Genomic DNA, 27,071 nt, shown 5'->3' on the forward strand with positions numbered 1-27,071 from the left:
ATGTTGAGGTGGGAGGAACCAGAGGACAGAAAATAAGTGGGAGGAGCTAGAGAGCAGGAAATGAGTGAGAGGAGAAAGGGCACAAGGAGAGCTTGGAGAGAGCTGGAGGAGAGATCTTGGAACTATGTGGAGAGATGGACTGGACCTAATATAACACTAAAAGCAAGTATAATGTGGGAAATCTAAATGTTGGGAAACTATGAGGGCATGGAGGTTTAGGAGGGAGTAAGATAAATCAATAATAAATATTAATCGTCACCTACAACAAATGGCACCCAACTAATCTAAGTATCCACAGCCTTTAAATCATACTTTATCATAATTTGGTGAAAGGAATAAGCTCCCAGTGATGCAAACCAAACTTAAAATTTAAAAACTCCCAGGTCAGTTACTATCTCTTTAAGAGAGGCTCTTAAACCAGCCCAGGAGCAAAATAGAGCCTCCTGTGGGCAGACCTGAGATTTCCATAACAAAACTGGCTGCTGCTGCAGTTTAACTAAGGGGTAAACAAACTTGGCTCTTTTATACTGTGGCTGGCTCAACTGGCTCAGCTCCACAGCCATGGAAGGAAAGAAAGGAACTGGAGGCAGACAAACCTCTAGGCAGAGTTTGGCCTAAACTGCATGTAAAATTAAAAAATTGCCATGGCAAGAGGGTGTTTTAATCCCTTTTAGCTTCATTTTGGCTGTCATATTCATGGATCTGGTTGCAATATGTTTAATGGTGTTGGTTCTTCTTCATGCCTTCTCCAAGAAAGTTCGAGGAGAAAATGGGGAAAAAGCCAAGGATTGGGGTACTAAGTTACAGACAATAGTACTCATCCAAATAATTAGGTTAATAATGGCTAAAATTCAAAGGTATTTGTCAGCTCTTTCTGATAAGGGTCGGCCAATTTACTGAAACATCAACTAAAATAACCAACTGGGCTTTGTTTGTTACAGTGAAAATTGGCACAACTGATTCCAAACTTAAAAATTTCTTGTCTCTTTGTTTGATATTCATTTAAAGGCTTTGAGTTACAAATATACTGATTTGAAACTATATATATATATATATATATATATATATATATATATATATCTGAACAAGTTGGTGAAGGCACATGCCTTTCTTTCCAACACAAAGAAAAAAAGAAACATGCAGATCTCTGAGTTCTGGATCAAGCTTATTTACATAATAAAAGCCAGGAGGGCAACTCCTCCTGTTTAGCCACTTACAGAGATAGTCTAAGATTCTAAATGACAAAAGTTTCGTTAAGGTTATCACGTAAATTCTTTTTTCTTAATAATAGATGTTATGTCCTTACTGTTCTAAAGGTTGGATTCACATATATTTTAGGTTTATATAAAGAGAGATAATGTCACACTGCTCTGAAAACTGCCTTATCCTTTTAAACGTGAAACATTTTCAAGGGGGAAAATGTTGGTCATGTTTAATGTAAAACAGACACAAGAGGCTTAAAGATGGCACAGTACATGCCAACCTAGTTTAGTCTTGAAAACTCAAAAAATTATATCCATATGTTTAAAAAACAAAACTGTCCATCCCATATCAAAACGAGGGCAAGCCAAAGAATAGCCAAAACCAATGTAAAAACCCAGGCACAAGATGCCTGGGATATACTTAAACGCTAAGGGTAAGAGAGTTTATATGCTAATGCTAAGAGAGTTTATATAAAATTCAGCTATAAAGGCATAACTGCCCATCCTGTATAAATAAGGGGCAGGCCAAAAAATAGTCACTATCAATGTAAAGCCCAGGTACAAGATGCCTAAGGAATGCTTAAATGCTAAAGGTAAGAAGGAGTTTATATAAAGTTTGGCTACAAAGGTATAACTGCCCATCTTGTATAAAAAAGGGGCAAGCCAAAAAAATAGCCACAACCAATGTAAAACCGAGGTACAATATGCCTAGGGTATGCTTAAATGCTCAAGGTAAGAGGGTGTTTAAATAAAGTTTGGCTATAAAGGCATAACTACCCATTCTATATAAACAAGGGGATAGGACAAATAGCTACAACATATATAAAAAATCTAGGGCTAAACCTCAAAATCTTGTACTGTAGGTACAAGATACCTACAGTATGCTTATATTCTAATTTAAAAAGGAGTTTATATGAAGTTTACTTAAAACATGTGTTTTCTGTTGCTCAAGGCAACCAGCTTGTCTCTCTTAATGGGAGGCTTCTCTAGGGAAATAGGTAGCAACTTGGCCTAATACAACAGGCACGCAAGAGCCCAAAAAGATATTTTAATCTATCCAACCTTGTTTTGATTTTAACATGATAATGATTGTATGTTCAATAATAATGGTACCTTATATTGCTGATCCCTTTACATGGGAACAACTCTGAAACTGACTGAGAGATAAAAAATATGTTTTGAGCCAAAAACTTAAACAGTACTTGGCCAATATATCCATGGCTATAATATCCTCAAAATGTATTATGCTAACCTTTTAATTTGCATAGATAAAATTGGCTTACAGTTTAGTTTCATCCTGCACACCTCATACATTTATAATTATAGAACTCTATAATGCTTGTGAGAAATTATGTTTGCAGAACAAAATAACTAGACACCAGAGATGCTGGATCAGATCTGAAGGATTCATTCTTCAGCATGCTGAGACATTCACACATCTGTTCCAGCATCTTGCATGTTCCAGCATTCTGCCTGTTCGTGCCTCAACTGCTTCAATTGCTGTTTTCTCATCAAAGCCTGCTCCCCCAAAAAAAACTTTGAAGAAAGCTACTAATTTTAACTGGTGCAGCATTTTAGACTGTTCCAAAGAGGACTTCATTAAGCCTGAAATTTCTCAACATTCAAATGTTATTGGACCACAAATGTTATTGCTTGCTTAATTAACCATTTTTCCCAACTTTATTTGGACCCCTACAGGATTTCTACATGTCCAAAATGTCACCTAGAAGAAATCTATGAGAACAGCGTCCCAATTTTCCTTAAAGGGTATGTTTTTGGTTGTTTGCTATGGCTACAAAATTTTATTGTCATTGGGAGATGTTTGTTATTAATGGTCTTATTAAAGTAAAACAAGGACTATGCAGGGATATCTTATAGGAATAGAAAAAAAAAGTAGATTATTGAATCTACTTAACTTAAGGTTTTATTTGTTATCCCCAAATAAGGTTAATTTTAACTCTGGTGTAGGAATTTGCATATTGATGCTGTTACACCCAGTTCGCCGAGCCCCCAAAAGATCTACAGGGATCGACTCCGTTGCAAAACACATGAGGGTCTTCTTATTACAAGCTTGAGCTGGGTGGCTGCCCTTTACAAAGACATATGGGCAAGTGATTCTCCGGCTCTGCGAGATCAAGGTTTTTAAAGGAACAAAAATGCCAGTGGGGTAGTACAAGCCTTGGCATTACAGGATTGGGTAAGAGGAACAAAACACAAGCGGGGTGGTCTCTAGGGAAGCTGACCTTTAAAATGATTGGTCTATTTTTAGGCGCCAAGACTGCTAACAGTCGGGCCTAGCTACCTGGGACACATCTGACCTCTAGTTCTTAGGGGCCATGTGACTCCAGTCATACCCTGAGGTTTATCTGGGTGGGGACTGCTGCTGGCCCATTATCTGAAAGGAATGTGGTCTTGTGATTCTGTCCCAGCCCCAGGAATTAACTCTAACCTTTCATTTGCAAAAATAAGTATTTTTGATACATTGGTATAAGCTTTAGTATTTTGATAGAAAGTCAAGGTTATTTCCAGTACTTTTAAACTACTAATAAAAAGTGGTTAGGATATTAGATTTTTTATACATTTAGCATCTACTTTTAGACCCCATCTTCATGTTTACACTGGAAAGTTAGGCAGAAATACATTACTGGCTTTAGTACTAAACCCTGGATGCTTGGACTTTTCTTTAACAAAGCAACTAGAAGGAATAGATTTAAGATATTTGTGTCAAAATCTACTCCAGAAATGGCAGACATTAAGAATACTATAGTAAAAGCTATGACTTTTGGGTCAGATATACCCATTAAATAGATGTTTTTAACATAACAAGAAGCACCTTTAAGTCTATTTCCAGAAGCCAACCAAAGGATTAAAATCTTAACCTGGTGACTGAATAATAAGCAGTCAGTGCTCCATCAACTCTATTGAACAATGCCAAAACTCTGAACTTCTGAAATCTCATAACATAAGCACAACAGTAGCAAAGAGGGGGGAGAAATTTAAAATATCTCCCATTTTTAATCTGCTTTAGAATATTTTTGTATCTTTATAACTCATGATTATATACCTTAAAACATCAACTTAGACTCTCCAATCTTTTGTGCATTTATCAACCCTAAAACATTTTTTTTAAACCAAATAACACTCTCTGGATTTTTACGATCTAAACTCCTATATCCTCAGACTGTACATAGGCTCCATATTTTTATCCAGCTATATATATCTTAAGACACAGACAACTAACATGAATTCTGTGAGCAAGGCAAACCTGTTTTCCTTTCTAAATAAGAGATCTAGTACCTAGTAGTTCTAGCTAATGAACTGATCAATGAGCTAACAATGGATCTAATTGTCTGCTCTTTAGCTGTAAAGCTACCATAAGCTTAGCCTAGCCGTCAAAGTGATCAGAGACCTGAGAAGGATAAATTATAAGCTAAATAAATATACCAATTTATGTGCCAATCAAAATGACAGAGATGACTATTTAGTCCATCACCTAGGCAGTGTCCCTGGCTCATGTGTCTCATGGCATCCTGAACAGAGGCAGTCCAGCCAGGTACAGAAGATAAGAGACTGTTTCTGTGGAGAAAGAAATGAGAGAATAGCCTCACCTCGCCCTTAGCAACGTGAGACATTGACTCCAGGTGTCCACAGTTTAGGCTGGGCCCTAGCAGTGGGCTAGTTGAGGCAGTATTGCCCAGTGGTTAGTATATCACAATCCAGAGTCACAGTCATCTGTTGTTTTGCCCAAATCTTCTTGGAGACCTTGGGGAGCTACTGCCGGGATTTCGGGACTTTCTGTCACAATAAGCTTACACATGTTAAAATGCCATATTCAGATTTCTGACAAGCTTGAGGGCCAGCATATCTGAGTTACTCTGTTTTTATCATCTGCTCTAAACTGTGTCCTATAAAACAGAATGTTCTAGTTCTAGCATATTTCGGAGATGCATGTTCTAGGACTATATATTTTAAGTAGATTTACAAAGGCAACTTTATAGTTACCCGTCCTAGGCTTAACCTTAAAAAAAAAAACCTAAACAAAGACACTAGGTAAAGCCCAACATCTTAACCAAATGCAGTTGTTAGCATAACTTTAAGTCTGCTCTTTCTGAACTAAAGCTAAAGCAAACCTTTTAATCAGCTACAGTTCATAGAGAGGCTCGCAAATCTTGCTGCTCCTACTACTTGCTTTAAAATTGAACAGTAAAAAGCTTTGCATTTAGCACTAATCAGAGGACTGAACATAACTCACAGACCTAAACAAAGATGATCGAAAACTCATGGCTCCACCCTATTTATCTCTGAACTAGCATGGCAGCTGGCCATGTGTAACTGAACTCAGCTGGAAGCCCTAAACAAATATGGCAGCAAAACTACAGCTTCACATGCTCTCTATGCCTGAACCATCATGGCGGCTAGCCACGTGTTAGCACAGGCTGCGACTGACAATACCAAACATAGCCATTAGGTGTTGCTGATGATACAGCAACCATTGTGGAGCGTCTACAATCCCTCACAACCAAAAGTTCTAACATAGTGATCAAATAAGTTTTAGAACCAACTGCATAACAGAACAGTACAGAACAATTTTTTTTTATTTTTTTTTAAGTTACATTTTATTAACTCTAGTACAGAACAATTTTAAACTGTAAGAATTATTTTAGCCATACCAAACCTATCAGCTAGAAATTTTTTCCCTTAAAAGAGCATAAGAAACATTTTGCAATGAGGAATCACCAGCCTTTTAAATGAATTGTAACATATTTAAGTACAGTTCTTTCTCAAATCATATTAACTCTCTGGCTACATACATTTACTAACCTTTTGCAACGTTCTATATACCTTCAGGTTTTTAGCTTTCTTTTTCTAAAATTACTTCCTTGTAGCAGACAAGATGGTCCAAGGTCACATAAACTCTAAGGAACTTAGAACAAGTTTTACGGAAGTTGGTGAAACTTCCTCTTTTCTTTCTGAAGGTAAAGACCAGGGTGGTAACATGTTTTTCCATAAACAAAGCAGCTTAACAAACAAACATCTCTCCATAAGATACATTCTAAAAACTGCAATTTTCTCAATTAGCACAAACCATACGGTTGGGTTTCATTTAGTAAAGTTGATAAAATAAATACCAAAGTATTTTTATTCTCCGCCAACGTATCGAGAAACTTTCAAATTTTCTGTTAGACTGCCCAAGATCATTGTCATACCCAAATGCCTGATAAACTTTAAACATTTTATAGCCTTAAACATTTAAACAATTTTTTTTAAAACCCGTTTTTTGCAATATCAGAATAAAGTACCCCTTTTGTAGAAGTCACAAGGTATAACCATAATCTTAAAAGTCAAAACCAGATTTTAAAACCAGAATTTACCAGTGCAAACAATTTAATTTCTAAGACCAATACCAGTTTAAAATAACTCATCCTTTTAACCTAGAAGGAAATGAAAATTATTTGACTAAGGTTTCCCGTTGTTTTTTTTTTTCCCCATACCAAGATGGCAGTCACATTATAACCCACATGGTAAAGTCAAGATGGTGGTGAGGCACTGAGGCACTTCATATACCACGTGGTAACCTATACATATGCGTTCATAGACCTTATAAACACATAGGCACACATTTTAAACAAGTTTAGTGAGGCCTTTCAGAACAGAAAACAGAAGGTAGACACAAATACTACACAGAGACATTGAGACAAAAAAACACCCACCCGCTGGCCAAATTTCCCGGGACCATAACTAACTCTTCTGGGGCAGGCCGAACATAGGCCTTTCAGAAATTCCTCCAGGATGAGCCCAAGTCCCTTTCTGGGTAAGGTACTGTAAAAACAGACCTTCAGATTCCCACTCTGGCTCCTCTGCCACAGAAGCCTCAGAGTGGTGGGTGGTTCTAGACCACCTCCAGAAACTGATGAATTTGGGGGACGTCTCTCCCAACTTCAGTGACTGTGATTGTTTGACACGTCTGTCCAAATCACATTTAGTCACTCATACAGATGCCTCGAGGCAGAACAGAATACAGAAGATAGACGCCAACGGGAACACTGCACACTGCACAAAGCGACAATGACGGAGACTGAGACACAGACACGACACTTACCAGCTGGTATGAGACCCTCCGGATCAGTCCTGAGGTCTTGGGGGGCCCTGGAATCTCGGTAGGACCTCCAAATGTTATACCGAGTTCCTGAGCCCCCAAAAGATCTACAGGAATCGACTCTGTTGCAAAACACATGAGGGTCTTTTTATTGTAAATTACAAGTTGCAGCTTGGGCCCACAACACCCACCGCCAAAGCGGTGGGAGCTGAGCATGCTGTGCCCAGGTTAGTTGGGTGATTTAAAGATTCTGGTCCCTCCCAGCATGACCAAGGCAAGGGCAATTCCTGCCTGGCAAGCATCAATAGGTCAAGATGCTACATTTTGAATCGATTGGCTATAGGAAGGTTCCCAGACCATTGACCATGACCAGGTATCCCTCCCTAGGGGGACGGTCCAGTAGAGGTGGCTCTTTCCCTCAGGGCATTACTAAACTTTTTTTTTTACCGTGCCTACTTTAGGTCTTAATAATAGCTGCTACTTTATCTTTTGGTCTCTCAATAGGTAGTCTTCAAAAACTTTGGAGACCTACAGAATATGGCATTTAAAAATATTTTTATTATTTTAAAGATTCTTTGACAATGAGACAGGTCATTTACTGGGAGCACCCCACCTACCTGAAAGAAGATAATGAGCAACAAAGAACCTCCATATGGAGAAGGCTTCAAATGTGGCAAACAAGCCACTCAGGTAAAGAAAATACCCTCACTTCACGACAGACAACTTCTGCCAAAAATGGGCAAATTTAAATGCAGGACAAGTCGACTGCCGAACTTTGCCAAGACAGGCTAAGCAAGTCCTAAATATTTCCTGTTTCGCTTCACGTATATGTCTGTCAAATATTCTGAGCCAGAAGGCTGAAGATGATGCTCCAACGTTACAGAAAGTTATGGGTGACTGTTCAGGCAGCAAACTGTCTCTGTCAAATTTTTATTTTTTGGAAGCTGCTAACATGCTCTTCCTATTTACTCTAATAACTAATTTTATTCCTTCTCAAGTCTCTGATGGGGTTGAAGACAAAATAGTTATTGTGCCACAATTAAGCTTGAGTAGTTTAGATGTTAAAAATTTTTTTCATATAGGTAATACCAATAAAAATAAAAGTTAATTGAAATATAAAAGTTATAACTTGTCAAGATAGATAGGATAATCAGATACTTTCTCCTAATATACCGTCTCCATGTGCTAAATACACATGGACTGGACATTGCCCATGTAGATTTTACCTAATAGTTTTTATAATTTCATAATTATTATTGTATTGAAAGAAAAAGAGCCTTTTATTGGACTTAAAGGGGGAAATGTTGGTATAATGTTCTTTTAAAATGTGTACACCTTACCCTTGTTCATTCAAATGTTGATTTCTCTACCACACTCTCTGGTTTCAATCTGGACATTGCATTATGATACTCATTCTAAGCATCCTGTCTCAACTTGGGGCAAACTTCCAAATAAATCAACTAGACACGGTGTTGAGCTGGGAGGAGCCAGAGGACAGGAAATAAGTGGGAGGAGCTAGAGAGCAGGAAATGAGTGAGAGGAGAAAGGGCACAAGGAGAGCTTGGAAAGAGCTGGAGGAGAGATCTTGGAACTATGTGGAGAGATGGACTGGACCTAATATAACACTAAAAGCAAGTATAATGTGGGAAATCTAAATGTTAGGAAACTATGAGGGCATGGAGGTTTAGGAGGGAATAATTATTGCCCAGCATTGTGTTCAAGGTTGACTAAATAAACCCAGTCTCTGTGTGGTGATTTGGTTTTACAGCTGCTGAGGATTAACAGCAGCATTACCAGAAGATAAATCAATAATAAATATTAATAGTCACCTACAACAGTTGACTTATACCTTGCTTTTGAAATAAGATCTAAACATCATTGCTTGGCTAGATTAGAGTTATAAGTATCTGACAGTCTGTCTCTGACACCCATATCCATCTCTGAGATAACAAGCATGTGTTGCCACGTCAAGCTTTTTACAAGAGTGCTGGGTATCCATTCTCATGGCATCACACAACAAGTACTTTTCCTGCTGAACTAACTCCAGTGCCTTTGGTTATTTATTTGTTTATTTATGCTAACATTTGAGTTAACATATTTTGTATAATACAGATTATTTCCCATGGTTTGACCAGATCGCATTCTTTCTTTTAAGGTCTTAGAACAGTGTCTAGCATTGTTAATATATCTGAGTATTTGAGGGCAAGACATTTAATGAGGTCACGAAGTTTAAAAGGTATTAGGGTGGACCATAAAGCAATACAAAAAATACTAGCCTACAGACATTATGTACTCCAAAGTTCATTGCAGCATTATTAGTAACAATAAAGGTGTAGAAAAAACTTAAATATCTATTGCAGAAGAAAATATTAAAAACGTGATACATACCTCATGTATATTTCATACTTATATTTATATCGACAAGGTGTATATGATCACATTAAAATATCATTTGGGAGCACGCACAGTTTCTGAGCTGTGGGAAACCTGATCTTCTGAGTTGGAGAATGGAAGGACCCCCAACCCAGGAAAACCACAGCGAGGCTTTCTGAACACCAGAGAACATCGCAGGAGGTGAAAACTTTGGCCTCCGGTCACCCGGAGACTTGCTTGGGGAAGGAGAGAAAATATCCTTTGTTCTTGCTGCACTCCCTTCCCCCAGACCTCCTTCCTCCTCAGCACAGAGGCACAGCGGACTCATCTTTCTCAGCACAGACCTAACTGCCTGGGGTATACAACCACTGAGACGGAGCCCCAAGCACTTTAGCAGCAGACAAAAGCCAGGAGTACGTGCCCCGGAGTCCCAGATTCGCGCAGCGGCTGCACCATCCTCCCAGGGCGCAAATCTGCTAGACACCATACTAGCTCCGCAGGATCGCCATCACTGACTGTATGGCCCGCCCAATCCCACAGTGACAGAGAATACGCTATATACTCACCGAAACCAGGCAGAAACGTCATACAACCTGGACACACCTGGCACTGGGCCTCCCAAGCTTGGAGAGCACAACGAAGAGATCCCAGGACTTCTCAGAAAGCATTGGGACTAGCAAGCCAGTCTCCAGTTACAGCGGGACATGGCAGCGGAGCAGTACTGAACTGGCGGGGCACCACAGCCCTCCAGTTTAAGACTAACCAGGGCCAAACCAGAGAACAGAGAGCCTGGTTACCCCATCCGTGCTGAAGTGACCACCCTGAAATCTCCAGCTGCAGCAAGACCTCAGAACCTGGCAGTGACAGCAGCACAGAACTGGCGGAACACATCAAAGAAGCAGGGCCAAACCAGAGAGCAGAGAGCCCCGGATACCACGATCTCGGCCAAGAGACCTGCCTGTAAGTGAGTGCACCCTTGAGAATCTGCAGTTCCCCAGATCCTGGGTCCTTCTAAATCAGAAGCCAGGCATCGAACCCCCCTCCCACCCACATACCCACTTTGGGAAACAGAGGGGCACTAGGGACATTTAAGTTCCTGCCCTGTGGGCCTGATTGAGGAGCTAAGACAGTTAATGCCAGAAATTGCGCTGCGATCATCATTAGCGCCTGCGACATATACAGTGCAGAGCCCCTCCCACACACTCAAGGCTTCAACATTAGCCATCACTCTGTCCCTCGAGAAACTCATCCACGCACACTTATACACACAGACACACACGCGCGCGCGCACACACACACACACACGCTTGCATTTGCCCCGTTTGCGCCTGCGTACTTTCCTCCCACAGGTACAGCTAGTCCTCAGCACACGCTGAGAGTGCTCAGCTTCCTGAAGAACTCTCCAGACACCAGAGAGAGAGACAGCACCAGTTTGATCTGCAGAATCCAAAAACAAACAGGGAAGGTTTCAGATAAGCCAATGGCCAGAGGTAGGCGAAAGAACACTTCCAACATAAATCAGGACATCATGACTTCACCAGCAAACCCCAAAATCGATGGATACACCAATTCAGCAGAAGCACAGGAAAATGATTTTAAAGCCATGCTTGCCCAATTATTTGAGGCTCATAAGGAGGAAATGAACAAGTCTTTCAAAGAGATGGCCAGTCAATTGGAGGCAAAGAAAGAAGAAATAGACAATATCCTTAAAGAAACACAGGCAAACATAGACAAACAAATAGATACACAAGTAGAGGAAAAATTAGTGGCATATAAGAAGGAAATGAATAAAGAAATAGAGGCCATCGTAGAGAGACAGGAATCCAAATTCAAACACATGAAAGAAATGGTGCAAGGCATGAAAACAGAATTAGAATCAATAAAGAAAACACAAAATGAGAAAACCCTTGAGCTGGAGAATTGGAGAAAAGATCAGGAACCACAAAAGTAAGCATCACCAACAGAATACAAGAGATGGAAGAGAGAATCTCTGGAGCTGAAGACACACTTGCAGAAATGGATAGTTCTCTCAAAGAAAAAGTAAAATAAGAAAAGTTCCAATCACAAAATATCCAAGAAATCAAGGATGCTATGAAAAGACAAAATCTAAGAATAATAGGAATTCACGAAAAAGAAGACTCCAGACTCCAAGGTCCAGAAAATATTTTCAAGAAAATCATAGAAGAAAATTTTCCCAACTTAAAGAAAGAGATGTCCATAAATATACAAGAGGCCTACAGAACTCCAAATAGACTAGACCAGAAAAGAAACACATCACGTCACATCATAGTCAAAACACTAAATCTACAGAACAAAGAAAAGATATTAAAAGCAGCAAGGGAAAAAGGCCAAGTAACATATGAAGGTAGACCTATCAGAATCACACCGGACTTCTCATCAGAAACTATGAAAGCCAGAAGGGCCTGGGCAAGTATCATGGAGACTCTAAGAGATCACAAATGTCAACCCAGACTATTATACCCTGCAAAGCTTTCAATCAACATAGATGGAGAAAACAAAATATTCCATGACAAAACTAAATTTATACAATATCTACACAGCAAACCATCCCTACAGAAGATACTAGAAGGAAAACTCCAATCCAATGAAAACAAATTCACCCAAGAAAACAGGGCATACAGATAATGTCCCAACAAAAATGAAAAGAAAACAAGCAATGAAACAGGGTTAGATCATCGACTCCATTACAAAAGGAACTAACATGCATTGGTCACTATTATCTATCAATATCAATGGACTCAACTCACCAATAAAAAGACACAGGCTAACAGAATGGTTAAGGAAACAGGATCCAACATTCTGTTGCATCCAAGAAACACACCTATGCAACAAAGACAAACACTACCTCAGAGTAAAGGGCTGGAAAACTGTTTTTCAAGCAAACAGTTCCAGAAAACAAGCTGGAGTAGCCATCCTAATATCTAATAAAATAGACTTTCAACCCAAGTTAATAAAAAAAGATAAGGAGGGCCACTATATTCTCATCAAAGGAAAAATCCACCAAGAGGACATCACAATCTTGAATATCTATGCCCCAAATACAAGAGCACCGACATTCATAAATGAAACATTATTAAAGCTTAAATCATACATCGATCCTAATACCTTAATAGTGGGAGACTTCAACACTCCACTCTCACCAAGGGACAGATCAACTAGACAGACACCAAATAGGGAAATAAAAGCACTCACAGAATCCCTAAATCAAATGGACCTAATAGACGTCTACAGATCATTTCACCCAAACTCAAAAGAGTACACCTTCTTTTCAGCACCCCATGGAACCTTTTCCAAAATAGACCATATAGTGGGCCACAAAGCAAGCCTCAACAGATATAAAAGGATTGAAATAATCCCTTGTATACTATCTGACCACCATGGACTAAAGCTCGACCTCAACAACAACAGAAACAACAAAAAGCCAACACGCACATGGAAACTGAACAACTTACTACTCAATGACAGCTGGGTTAAGGAAGAAATAAAGAAAGAAATTAAAGACTTCCTAGAATTCAATGAAAAGGAAGGCACAACATACCCAAATTTATGGGACACATTGAAAGCAGTGCTCAGAGGAAAATTTATAGCACTAAGTGCCTGCAAGAAGAAATTCGTAACATCACATACAAACAACTTAATGGCCCAACTGAAAACCCTAGAAAAAAAAAGAAGCAGATACACCCAAGAGGAGCAGACGGCTGGAAATAATCAAACTAAGGGCTGAAATCAATCAACTAGAAACAAATAAAACTATCCAAAGAATCAATGAAACAAACAGCTGGTTCTTTGAGAACATCAACAAGATAGACAAACCCTTAGCCAAACTAACTAAAAAGCAGAGAGAAACTATCCAGATCAGCAAAATCAGAAATGAAAATGGGGACATAACCACAGACGTTGAGGAAATCCAAACAATTATTAGGTCATACTACAAAAGCCTATATGCCACAAAATTTGAGAATCTAAATTAAATGGATAATTTTCTTGAAAGATTCCATCTACCAAAACTAAGTCAAGATCAGGTAGAAAGACTGAATAGCCCTATATCTCCCAAGGAAATCGAAGCAGTCATTAACAGTCTCCCCTCCAAAAAAAGCCCTGGACCAGATGGCTTCAGCGCAGAATTCTACAAGACCTTCAAAGAAGTGCTAACTCCAATTCTCCTCAAGCTATTCCACAAAATAGAAATAGAAGGAACACTACCAAACTCATTCTATGAAGCCACAGTCACCTTAATACCTAAACCACACAAAGACCCAACAAAAAAAGAGAACTTCAGGCCTATCTCTCTTATGAACATTGACGCAAAAATACTCAATAAAATACTTGCAAACCGAATCCAAGAACACATCAAAGATATCATCCACCATGACCAAGTAGGCTTCATCCCAGGCATGCAAGGGTGGTTCAACATACGGAAATCCATCAATGTAATCCACTACATGAACAAACTGAAGGAGAAAAACCACATGATCATCTCCTTAGACGCCGAAAAAGCATTTGACAAAGTCCAACACCCATTCATGTTTAAAGTCTTGGAGAGATCAGGGATACAAGGCACATACCTAAACATAGTAAAGGCAATATATAGCAAGCCTATAGCTAACATCAAACTCAATGGAGAGAAACTTAAATCAATCCCACTGAAATCAGGGACAAGACAAAGCTGCCCATTGTCTCCATACCTCTTCAACATAATACTTGAAGTCCTAGCCAGAGCAATAAGACTTCTAAAGGAGATCAAGGGGATACAAATCGGAAAGGAAGAGGTCAAAGTGTCACTATTTGCAGATGATATGATAGTATACATGAGCGACCCCAAAAATTCAACCAGAGAACTCCTTCAGCTGATAAACACCTTCAGCAAAGTGGCAGGATACAAAATCAACTCAAAAAAATCAGAAGCCCTCCTATATACCAAAGACAAAAAGGCTGAGAAAGAAATTAGGGAAACAACACCCTTCACAATAGCCACTAATAACATAAAGTACCTTGGTGTGACCCTAACCAAGCAAGTGAAAGACCTGTTTGAGAAAAACTTCAAGTCTCTAAAGAAAGAAATCAAAGAAGATATCAGAAGATGGAAAGATCTCCCGTGCTCATGGATTGGTAGGATTAACATTGTGAAAATGGCCATACTGCCAAAAGCAATCTACAGATTCAATGCAATTCCCATCAAAATACCAACTCAATTCTTTACAGACCTTGAAAAAAAGATTCTCAGCTTCATATGGAGAAACAAAAAACCCAGAATCTCCAAAACGATCCTGTACAACAACAGATCATCTGGAGGTATCTCCATTCCTGATCTCAAGCTGTACTACAGGGCAACAGTAATAAAAACTGCATGGTACTGGCATAGAAACAGAAAGGAGGATCAATGGAACCGCATAGAGGACCCAGAAATAAATCCACACACCTATGAATACTCGATATTCGACAAAGAAGCCAATTCCATTCAATGGAAAAAAGACAGCATCTTCAACAAATGGTGCTGGACCAACTGGATGTCTACACGCAGAAAAATGAAAATAGATCCATATTTATCACCCTGCACAAAACTAAAGTCAAAGTGGATCAAGGACCTCAACATAAAACCAGATACCCTAAATCAATTGGAAAAAAAAAGTGGGGAACAGCCTAGAACTCATTGGCACAGGAGACAACTTCCTGAACAGAACACCAACAGCACAGGCTCTAAGAGCAACAATCAATAAATGGGACCTCATGAAATTGAAAAGTTTCTGTAAAGCAAAGGATACCGTCATCAAAACAAAACGACTGCCTACAGATTGGGAAAGAATCTTCACCATCCCTTTATCTGACAGAGGACTAATATCCAGTATATACAAAGAACTAAAGAAGCTGAAAAGCAGCAAACCAAGTAATCCAATTAAAAAATGGGGAACAGAGCTAAACAGAGAATTCTCGACAGAGGAATATCGAATGGCAGAAAAACACTTAAAGAAATGCTCATCCTCATTAGCCATCAGGGAAATGCAAATCAAAACGACCCTGAGATATCACCTTACACCCATCAGAATGGCCAAGATGAAAAACTCAAGCGATAACACATGCTGGAGAGGTTGTGGAGAAAGGGGAACCCTCCTCCACTGCTGGTGGGAATGTAAACTGGTACAACCACTCTGGAAAGCTATCTGGCGCTTTCTAAGACAAATAGGAATAGTGCTTCCTCCAGACCCAGCTATACCACTGCTAGGTATATACCCAAAGTTTGTTCAAGTACACAAAAAGGACACTTGCTCAACCATGTTTATAGCAGCTCTATTTGTAATAGCCAGAACCTGGAAACAACCCAGATGTCCATCAGCGGTGGAATGGGTACAGAAATTGTGGTATTTTTATACAATGGAATACTACTCAGCAATCAAAAAGGAGGAAATCATGAAATTTGCAGGCAAATGGTGGGATCTAGAAAAGATCATTCTGAGTGAAATATCCCAGAAAGAGAAAGACAAACATGGGATATACTCACTTATATAGACCTATAAGATATGATAAACATAATGAAATCTATACACCTAAAAAAGATAATCAATTGAGCGGACATGGGGTAAGATGATCAATCCTCATTTAGAAAGACAGATGGGATGTGCATTGAACGTATGACAGGAGTCTACTGAGCGCATCTGAAAGACTCTAACTAGCAGTGTTTTCAAAGCAAAGACTCATGACCAAACCTTTGGCAGAGTACAGGGAATCATAAGAAAGAAGGGGAGTTAGTCTGATGGGGAAAGGATAGGAGCTCCACAAGGACCAAATATATCTGGGCACAGGGTCTTTTTTGAGACTGACATTCAACCAAGGACCATGTATGGATATAACCTAGAACCTCCACTCAGATGTAGCCTGCGGTAGCTCAGTAACCAATTGGTTTCCCAAAGTGAGGGGAACAGGGACTATTTCTAACAGGAACTCAATGACTGGCTCTTTGGTCTCCCCACCCCCGAAGGGAGGAGCAGTCCTGTTAGGCCACAGAGGAGGGCTTTGCAGCCAGTCCTGAAGATACCTGATAAAACAGGATCAGATGAATGGGGAGGAGGTCCCCCCTATCAGCGGACTTGGAAAGGGGCATGGTGGAGATGAGGGAGGGAGGGAGGGAGGGACTGGGAGGGAATGAGGGATCGGGACACGGCTGGGATACAGAGTTAATAAAATGTAACTGATAAAAATAAAATAAAAAAAAATATCATTTGGTCTATAAAAGGGAATTATTAATTTCATTATAACATGGACAGAATTGGAGAATAGTATGATATGCATATAAAACATTGGACACAGACAAACATTTCATGATCTCACTTATGTTTTCAACATAAAGAACGAATGTTCTAAAACCCTTGAGATGAATACAAACACTCATGGCTGCACAAGGTACTGAAAATAAGAGATAGTTGAGTGCTCAGCCTTAAGCAATATAAATACACATTCTTTTTCATTTTCAGGAATCATTATGAAAGTCAGGTTAGAAAGAAACAAGGAGCCAAAAAATAGAGAAGAGTTGTTAAATTGTAGCTTCAGGGCAAGACATGGACATTCCAATCAAGACCTCATAGCAGCAGCAGATTCCTGCACTTTCTGGGCAGCAATCATATGAATGTACAGGAAAGAAATAAAGGAGATACTTATAGAGCCCACTGTTCACTAATGACGCTTGTATTACTGTATTATTCAGGAAGAGCAAAACACACACATTCCCTTGTGTACTCAGTGATAATGCCATAAGGTTCCATTAAATATTTCTAACACAATAGTCATACAGATTGTCCTGGATAAAATAGGTAGGTCACACAATGAAACAGAAATTCCTAAATCTTGGAAAAAGGTTACCAGGCTATGGGAAGTTAATAGAAATATCAAGAATATTTTTTAAAAAGAACAAAGAAGAGAATTATAAGAACGTATTGTATGCATATGTGACTTGTCAGAGAAGAAACTTCAATTATAAAAAAAATGAGACAAGAGATCCAAGATGGCTGGACCAGCCACACAAAGTATCAGCAGTCACAACAGGGTGACTACAGGCCATACTATGGACCACAAAACCTTGACACTGTGTTTCTCATGGGAAAGGAGAATCCACTGGGATAAGTGAAGGTCCATTTTCAAGACACATGTCTAATCCTGGGAAATTTTTCTCAGGCCCCTCATTGACACTGCTGCAGCCCTAGGCCCTAGGTGCTGGGAGAATATCCCCTCTACGGGATGTTGAGAGTGAACTCCAGTAGCTGCTATGACCAGGAAGGAGTCCACATGATGGTGAGTGTGGTCTCCCGGATTTGGAACCAGAATCCCTAAAAATCAACTGATATTTTATTGCAGCTGAAACACAGGAAAATGTTCCTAAATCTATAATTATGAATTTAGTAGAGGCACATAAAGAGGATACAAGCAAACAAACAAAAAAGATGCCTTCATGGACAGACAGGAATCCATATTCAGACAGATAAAGGAAATTTGCAAGATGTAAAAACAGAATTAGAATCAATAAAGAAAACACAAACAGAGAAAACCCTGGAGTTGAGGAACTTAAAGAAGATATCAGGAACTACAAAGGTAAGTATCACCAACAAAATACAAGAGATGAAAGAGAGAATATCAGGCAAGGAAATCATAAAAATTTTCAGGCAAATGGGTGAAACTAAAAAAGTTCATTCTGAGTGAGGTATCCCAGAAGCAGAAAGACACACATATTATATACTCACTTATAAGTGCATATTAAATTTATTGTATAAGATAAACATACTAAAATCTGTATACCTACAGAAGGTAAGCAAGAAGAATAATAGTACGGAAGATGCTCAATCCTCATTCAGAAATGCAAGTGAAGTAGACATCAGAAAAGGGAGAAAATATGGAGCAGGACAGGATCCTAACACAGAGGGCCTCTGAAAGAATCTACCTAGCAGGGTATTGAAGCAGATGCTGAGACTAATAGCCAAACTTTGGGCAGAGTGCAGGGAGTGTTACAAAAGAAGGGCAAAGCCAACAGAACCAAAAAAAATCTAGTCCCAGGGGTTTTTGCTGAGACTAATACCCCAAGCAGTGACCATGCATGGAGATAACCTAGAACCCCTGCACAGATAACCCATGGCAGCTCAGCCAAGTGGGTTCTCTAGTAAAGGGAGCAGGGTCTGTCTCTGACATGAACTCAGTGGCTTTCTCTTAGATTGCCCCACCCCTTGAGGAGCAGGGGAGTAAGGGGATGCCTTACCAAGCCACACAGAAAGTAAATGCAACCAGCCCTGATGCGACCTAATAGGCTAGGGTCAGATGGAAGGGGTGGAGGAACACTCTTATCAGTGAGTGGAGGAGAACATGGGAGAAGAGGGAGGAGACTACAGCTAGAATACAAAGTGAATAAACTGTAATAAATAAAAAGTATATCTGAAAAAAAGTAAATAAAAATTTACAGTACAAAAAAAGAAATTAAAGACTTACTCCAATTCAATGGAAATGAAAGTACAACATACTCTAACTTATGGTACACAATGAAAGCAGTGCTAACAGGAAAGTTCATAGCACTAAGAGTCTTCATAAAGGAATCTGAGACATCTCTACAACCTACTTAATGGCTCACCTGACAACACCAGAACAAAAAAGTAGCAGACACACCCAAGAAGATTGGATGGCTGGAAATATTCAAACTCAGGGCTGAAACCAATAAATTAGGAACAAATAAAACAATTCAAAGAATCAACAACGAAACCAAGAACTGGTTCTTTGATAAAATCCACAAGATAGACAAACCCTTAAGCCAAACTAACTAAAAGGCAGAGGTACACTGTCCAAATCAACAAAATCAGAAATGAAAACGGGTACTTAAAGACAGATACCTCAGAAATCCAAATAATTATTTGGTTCTATTTCAAAAGCCTATATGCAAGAAAATTTGAAAATCTAAATGGAATGGACAATTTTCTTGATAGATTCCATTTACTAAAGCTGAATCAAGAACAGGTAAATAAATTAAATAGTCTTGTATCCCCTAAGGAAATAACAGCTATTATGAAAATCTTCTAAAAAAAAAAAAAAAAAAAGCTCAGGGCCAAATGGTTTCAGTGCAGATCTTCAAAGAAGAGCTAATACCAATACTCTCTAACCTATTCCACAAAACAGAAACAGAAGAAACATTAGGAATCTCATTTTGAGGTCACAGCCACTTTGATACCTAAACCACACAAAGACTCAACAAAGAAATAGAACTTCAGATCAATGTCACATATGAACATTGACAAAAAAAAAAAAAAGAAAAATCAATTATAAATATCAACCACCATGAGCAAGTAAGATTCATCCAAGGCATGCAGGGGTGGTTCAGTGCTTGGAAATCCATCAATGTAATCGGCCATATCAACATACTGAAAGAGAAAAACCGCATGATCATGTCCTTAGATGCCAAAAAGAAAAAAAATAGACTTGACAAAATTCAATACCCATTTATGTTTAAAGTTTTAGAGTGATCAGCTGTACAGGGCACATACCTAAACATAATAAAGAAATATGCAGCAAGCCCATAGTCAACATCAAAGTAAATGGAGATAAACTTAAAACAATCCCACTGAAATCAGGGACAGGGCAAAACTTCCCACGCTCTCCTAATCTCTTCAACATAGTACCTTGCTAGAGCAATAAAACAACTAAAGAAGATGAAGGGGATACAAATCAGAAAGGAATAAGTCACAGTACGACTACTAGCAGATGATATGATTGTATACATGAGTGAACCCAGAAATTCTACCAGAGAACTCCTGCAGCTGATAAATCTCTTCAGGAAAGTGGCTGCATAAAAAATTAATTAAAAAAAATAAAATCAGAAACCCTCCTGCATACAAAATACAAATAGGCTGAGAAAGAAATTAGAGAAAAAACACCCTTCATAATTGCCAAAAATAATATAAAGTACCTTGATTTGACTCTAATCAAGCAAGTTAAAGACCTGTATGAAAAACAAACAAACAAACAAACAATCAAAAAACTTCAAGTCTCTGAAGAAAGAAATTGAAGAAGACACCGGAAGATGGAAAGATTTTCCATGTCCATGGATAGGTCGACTTAACATAGTGAAAATGACCATCCTAAGAGGGGCAATCTACAGATTCAGTGCGATTCCCATTTAAAGACTAACACAAATCTTCAAAACCTTGAAAGAATAATTTTCAACTTCATGTTGAAAAAAAACAACAACAAGAATAGCTAAAATAATCCTGTACAATAACATATCTTTTGGGGGCATCTCCATACCTGATCTCAAGCTGTACTATAGAGAAATAATATAAACAAACAAACAAAAAATACAAACAGCACTGTATTGGCATAGAAACAGACTGGTGGATCAATGGAATCAAATAGAAGTCCCAGAAATACACCCACACACCTAAGGATACTTGAATTTTGACTAAGAAGCAAAAAAAAAAAAAAAAAAAAAAAAAAAAAAAAAAAAAAAAATCACACTACCCAGAAAAGTATCTGGATGTGTACACGTAGAAAAATAAAAATAAATCCATATTTGGCACCCTGCACAAATCTAAAGTCCAACTGGATCAAATACTCATCATAAAACCAGACACACTAAATCAGTTAGAAGAAAAGGTGGGGAAGAGCCTTGAATTCTTTGGCACAGCAGAAAACTTCCTGAACAGAACACCAACAGCACAGGCTCTAAGAGCAACAATCAATAAATGGGACTTCATGAAACTGAAAAGCTCCTGTAAAGCATACGACACTGTCAACAGAACAAAACGACAGCCTACACACTGGGAAAGAATTTTCACCTACCTTATATCTGACAGAAGACTATTAACCAGTATATATAAAGAAGTGAAAGATATGATGCCACTGGTTTTGAACTTTAAGGTTCCCAAACAATGAGCTAGATAAACATTTTTTCTACAAAATAATATAATCATGGTTTATTAGAACTACAAGTATTTGACTACGTTATAAGACATTATAATAAAATTGTTTTAATTATTACAGTTCAGTAATTCAGCTAGATTACTTGAATGTCTTAGTTATTGTGGCTAATATTTCACTGAATACATGATTCCAGTATCTTCTCACACACAGGTATCATATAAAAATCACAAAACCAGAAGCCTGTATGTATGTATATATGTATGTATGTATATATTAATGTGTGTATATACATAACCTACAATTTTCAAAATGCTCTGAAAGAACATTAGGAGGCGAAGAACTTCCAATAATGTCTCTGAGTTTGATTTATACTGGCAATCTACTGCTGAGCATTGTGTCTACACTTAAGAGTACTTGTTTCCCCAGTGAGAATCCCTTGAAGAAAACTTTTTTTTTAATTGCAAGTGGTTATCAAATGGAGTTAAACCCCTGGGTTAAGGATGGGAGCCTGTGTTTACTTCCCCTCTCAGGCCTAGGACCCCATCTGGAATAGATCCACGCAGAGCCTGAACGTGCTGTGAGTTTATATATGTGTCACCTGTGTTGTGCCTACAAGGCCTTATTTCTTGGTGTTCTTCCACTCTTACTCTTACACTCTGTTTTTCTCCTTTTCTGAGAGTCCCCTGAGTCCCAAGAAGAAAGATTTAATTAAGACATCCTGTTTAGGCATCTTGTTCTAAGGTTTCTCACTCTCTGAGTATTGTCTATCAGTGTGTCTCTGGAACTGTTTTCATTTGCTGCAGGAGGAAGATTCTCCAGTGAGGGCTGACAAGACCCTTATCATTCAGTGAAAATGAAATCAGTCTGGAGCCTTTTTCTATACTTTCATCAGTATATATTTAAGCTTTTACAGTTTTCTGCTATAGCTATTAGGAGATGAGATTATTTTTTTGTAGTGCATATTTTTATTTTCTTGACAACTCCAAGGCCAGAGCACAGCTTAAGGAGCATCGGAAAGAAGTTGTTCACTGCTGAATCAGGTATCTCTTTGGAAATAGTTATTTTACTTATTTAGAAATATATCCAGAAAGACTCCAAGATGGCAGAGACCAGTGTGCACAGTATCTGAGTGGCACAGTATCCAAAACTCTGAAATTAGTGTGTTGAGGGGCAGATGAAGCCAGACATTGATATTGATGCTTCCTGGGCAAGAGGGAACAACCCATGAGCTGGGACAGATTGGATCCAGGTCTCCCATGGCCATCTCCAAGGATTGAGAGTGGCAAATATCCAATGCAGTTCCCTTTACTCCTAGCACAGGCCTCCATGCTCTGCAGAGGGTGCAGGCAATGGCCACTGCCTCAAGCCCTGGGCTTCCTGCTCAGCAGAGGCAACAGTGATTGCCCCAAGCAGGAGGCTCCGTGCTTGGTGACTGAGACAGCAAAAGCTGTAGCAGTAAGGGCCTCCCAGATCATGGGCTGGAGCACTGGGCAGCTGTAAGGGCTTATCAGGTCTGTGACTTTGGTTAACCCAAACAGGAGCCTCCATGCTAGGTGTTTGAGACTGCAGAGGCAGCTAACCCAATTATAGATCTCCTTGCCTTGCAGTCAAACAGTGGACACCACTTAGATGAAGGATCTCCTACATTTTCTTTTTTTTATGTTTAATGGTTTTTATTACTTTATATGTTAACTACTTTCTCATAAGCATATTTACCTTATAAGTGTTTTATTATTAATATATGTTAATTATCCATAATGGGTTTCATTGTGACTTTTAATACTATACATAAAACATTTGGATCACATTCACTCTCTTGTTGCCCTCCTAATCCTGATCATCTTTTTCCTCTGCTTTCTTCTTTCACAAGTCTTTTTTTCATGGCTGTGGGACCAAACCTGAGAGTACAGTACATGGGGAAAACCCGTGCTTTCCAATTAGGTTTGAAAGTGAGGGAAGGTGCCTTCAAGTAAGTGCTTGCAGAGTCCCAGATCCAGGGTCCCTTTACACTAGCAACCAGACATCAGATCCCTCCCACCCAAAACTCTACTGTGGGCAACACAGGGATCTTTGGGACAGCATTCTCAACACTGAAGGTTCTGTTCTGGGGTCTACCAGTGGAGTCCAGGCAAACATTTCCTGGATTCCAGGCAGATCTGAATACCTGGAGGACAGTACAAAGTGCCTGTAGGCCACTTAGGAATTCAGGGCACCTACACGTGTTCATTCCACCTGTGAACAGTGCAAGCACTCCCTCCTACACTTAAGCTCTATCCTTCCAGGCATGTATAATCTCTAGCAACATATCCTTCAAGGCAAACACACAGAACACACCAGCGCTCATGCACATGTGACTATGACCTTCTCCCTTAGCTGCAGCTCAAACACCAACAAACACTCGAGAAGTGTAGGAACTCTCTCACCTTCCTGAAGATTACTCCAGACACCAGAGACTGATGGACCCAGTCTGAAGTACAGACTTCAGGAACAAAAAAGTGAAGGTTACAGATAAGCAGTTTGCTAGAGTTTGGCATAAGAACACATCCAACAACATTCAGGACATCATGGCTTCACCAGCAAACTCAAAAATCAATGGATATTTTATTGATCAGAAACACAGGAAAATTATTTCAAATTTATGCTAATGGATTAATTAGAGCCACATAAAGAAGAAACTAATAAAATTCTAAAAGAAAGAGCCACACAACTAGAGGAAAATAAAGAGGAAATGAAAAAGCTCTCAAAGAAATACAGGCAAATATAGCCACACAAAAGAGGCTCATAAAGAGGAAACTAATAAAAAAAATAGAGGCCATCACAGAAAGACAGGAATCCACATTTAAACAGATGAAGGAAATGGTGCAATACATGAAAACAGAATTAAAATCATTAGAGAAAACACAAACAGCGAAAACCCTAGAGCAGGAGAACTTAGAGAAAAGATCAGGAACCACAAAGGTAAGCATCACTAAGAGAATACAAGAGTTGGAAGAGAGAATCTCAGCCACTGAAGATACAATTGCAGAAATTGTTTCATCTTCCAAAGAAAAGGTAAAATCTAAAAAGTTCCAAACACAAAATATCCACAAAATCAAGGACACAATAAAAAGATAAAATCTAAAAATAATAGGAAAAGACAAAATAGAAGATTCCAGGCTCCAAGGTCCAGAAAATGTTTTCAAGAAAATCATAGCAGAAAAATTTCCCAACTTAAAGAAAGAAATGCCCATTAACATACAAGAGGCCTACCGAACATAAATTAGACTACACAAGAAAAAAAACTCCAAATATCACATAATAGTCAAAACACGAAATCTACAGAAGAAAAAAAAGATTAAAAGCAGCAAGGGAAAATAGCCAAATAACATATAAAGGTAGATCTTTCAGAATCACACCAGACTTCTCAACAGAAACTATGAAAGTGAGAAGAGCCTAGGCAGATGTCATGCAACTCTGAGAGACTACAGATGTCAACATAAAATACTATACCCAGGAAAGCTTTCAGGCAACATAGATGGAGAAAACAAAATATTCAATGACAAAACTAAACTTAAACATTATCCTCGCATCCTGAGCGTAACATTTTAGCTTTTTATGGTAGCCAACCATGCTTGGGGAGACTGTCCTGCTTCAATGGCTGTAAAGGCCTGAATGATCATTGCTGCATTACGCTGTTGTGAGACTCTAATCTTGCATATATACCACAGGCAAACCAAGGAGACCAACACCAGAAGGCCTGCTAACGCTCCCATGCCTGCCCATTCCTTCAGATGATTCATGGCTGCAGCAATCTATGATGATAATCCTGTGGCTAGTCCTGTGTCCACTCTGGTAGCGCCTTAAAGATGGAGCTGTTTTCCGCCTTCCACCTTTCCGATGGTGAGTGCTCTCTGTCACGAACAACTCCACATTTGGCTAAGGCTGAGGATCTGGCTTGCTTCCATGTATGTGGACCTATCTGCATTGCCCACGTGGCATGCTGGGGCTGGCTAGCTAGAGGCTATTTAAGCTGTGGGCTGGCTTTCCCCAGGGTCAGATGATTGTTCAAGGTTCATGAATAAACTGCATTAAAAAAAAAGAAAAAAAAGAAAAAAAAACATTATCTACACAGCAACCCAGACCTACAGAAGATACAAGAAGGAAAAATCTAATCTAATTAAGTCAAATACACCCAAGAAAGCACAGGATATAGATAACGTTACAAGTAAAATTGAAGAGAAAACAAGTATAGAAACACAGTAACATCAACAACTCCCTCCAAAAAAATGAACTACCATTCATTGGTCACTATTATCTATCAGTATCAATGATCTTGAATCTCCAATAAAAAGACACAGACTAAGAATGGTTGCATAAACAGGATCCAACATTCTGCTGCATCCAAGAAACACACCTCTGCAACAAAGATAAACACTACCTCAGAGTAGAAACCTTTTTTCCATCAAAAGGACCTGACAAACAAGATGGGGTAGCTATCCTAATATCTAATAAAATAGACTTCCAAGCAAATTTAATCAAAAAAGATGAGGAAGGGCATTTCATAACCATCAAATGAAAAATTGATCAGGAGGACATCATCATCCTGAACATCTGTGTCCCAAATACAAGAGTTCCTGCATTTGTAAATGAAATATTAGAGCTGAAATCACACATTGATACCAACACCTTAAGAGAGTAGACACCAACACTCCCCTTTCACCAAGGGACAGATCATCCAGACAGAAGCTAAATAAGGAAATAATGACACTTAAAGAGGTCCTAAATCAAATGGACCTAATAGATGCCAACAGAACTTTGCACACATACTGAAAACAGTATACCTTCTTTTCAGCACTTCATGGAACCTTCTCAAACATTGACCATATAGTCGGACACAAAGCAAGCCTCAACAGATGCAAGAAGATTGAAATAATCCCCTGTATCATATCAAACCAAAACTAGACATCAACAACAACAGAAATAACTAAAAGCCTATGTACACACAGAAACTAAACAACTTTCTACTCAATGATGGCTTGTTCAGGGAAGAAATGAAAAAATTCATTAGAGGCTTTCTAAAATTCAATGAAAATGAAGGCAGAACTTACACAAACATATGGGACACAATGAGAGCAGTGTTAAGAGGAAAGTTCATAGCACTAAGGGTCTCCAGAAAGAATTTGAGACATCTCATACAAGCAACTTAATGGCACACCTAAAATCCCTAGGGGGAAAAAAAAAGAAGAAGCAGACACACCAAGAGGAGTAGATGATTGGAAATAATCAAACACAGCTAAAATCAATGAATTAGAAAAAAAGAATACAATTCAAAGAGTCAATGAGACCAAGAGCTGTTTTTTGAGAAAATCAACAAGATGGACAAACCCTTAGCCAAACTAACTAAAAGGCAGAGAGAAACTATCCAAATCAGCAAAAACAGAAATGAAAGGGGGACATAACAATAGACACTGAGGAAATCCAAAAAATCATTTGGTCTTACTAAAAAAGCCTATATGCCA

Source organism: Meriones unguiculatus, chromosome X (genome assembly GCF_030254825.1).
Source record: "Meriones unguiculatus strain TT.TT164.6M chromosome X, Bangor_MerUng_6.1, whole genome shotgun sequence".
Classification (NCBI taxonomy): Eukaryota; Metazoa; Chordata; class Mammalia; order Rodentia; family Muridae; genus Meriones; species Meriones unguiculatus.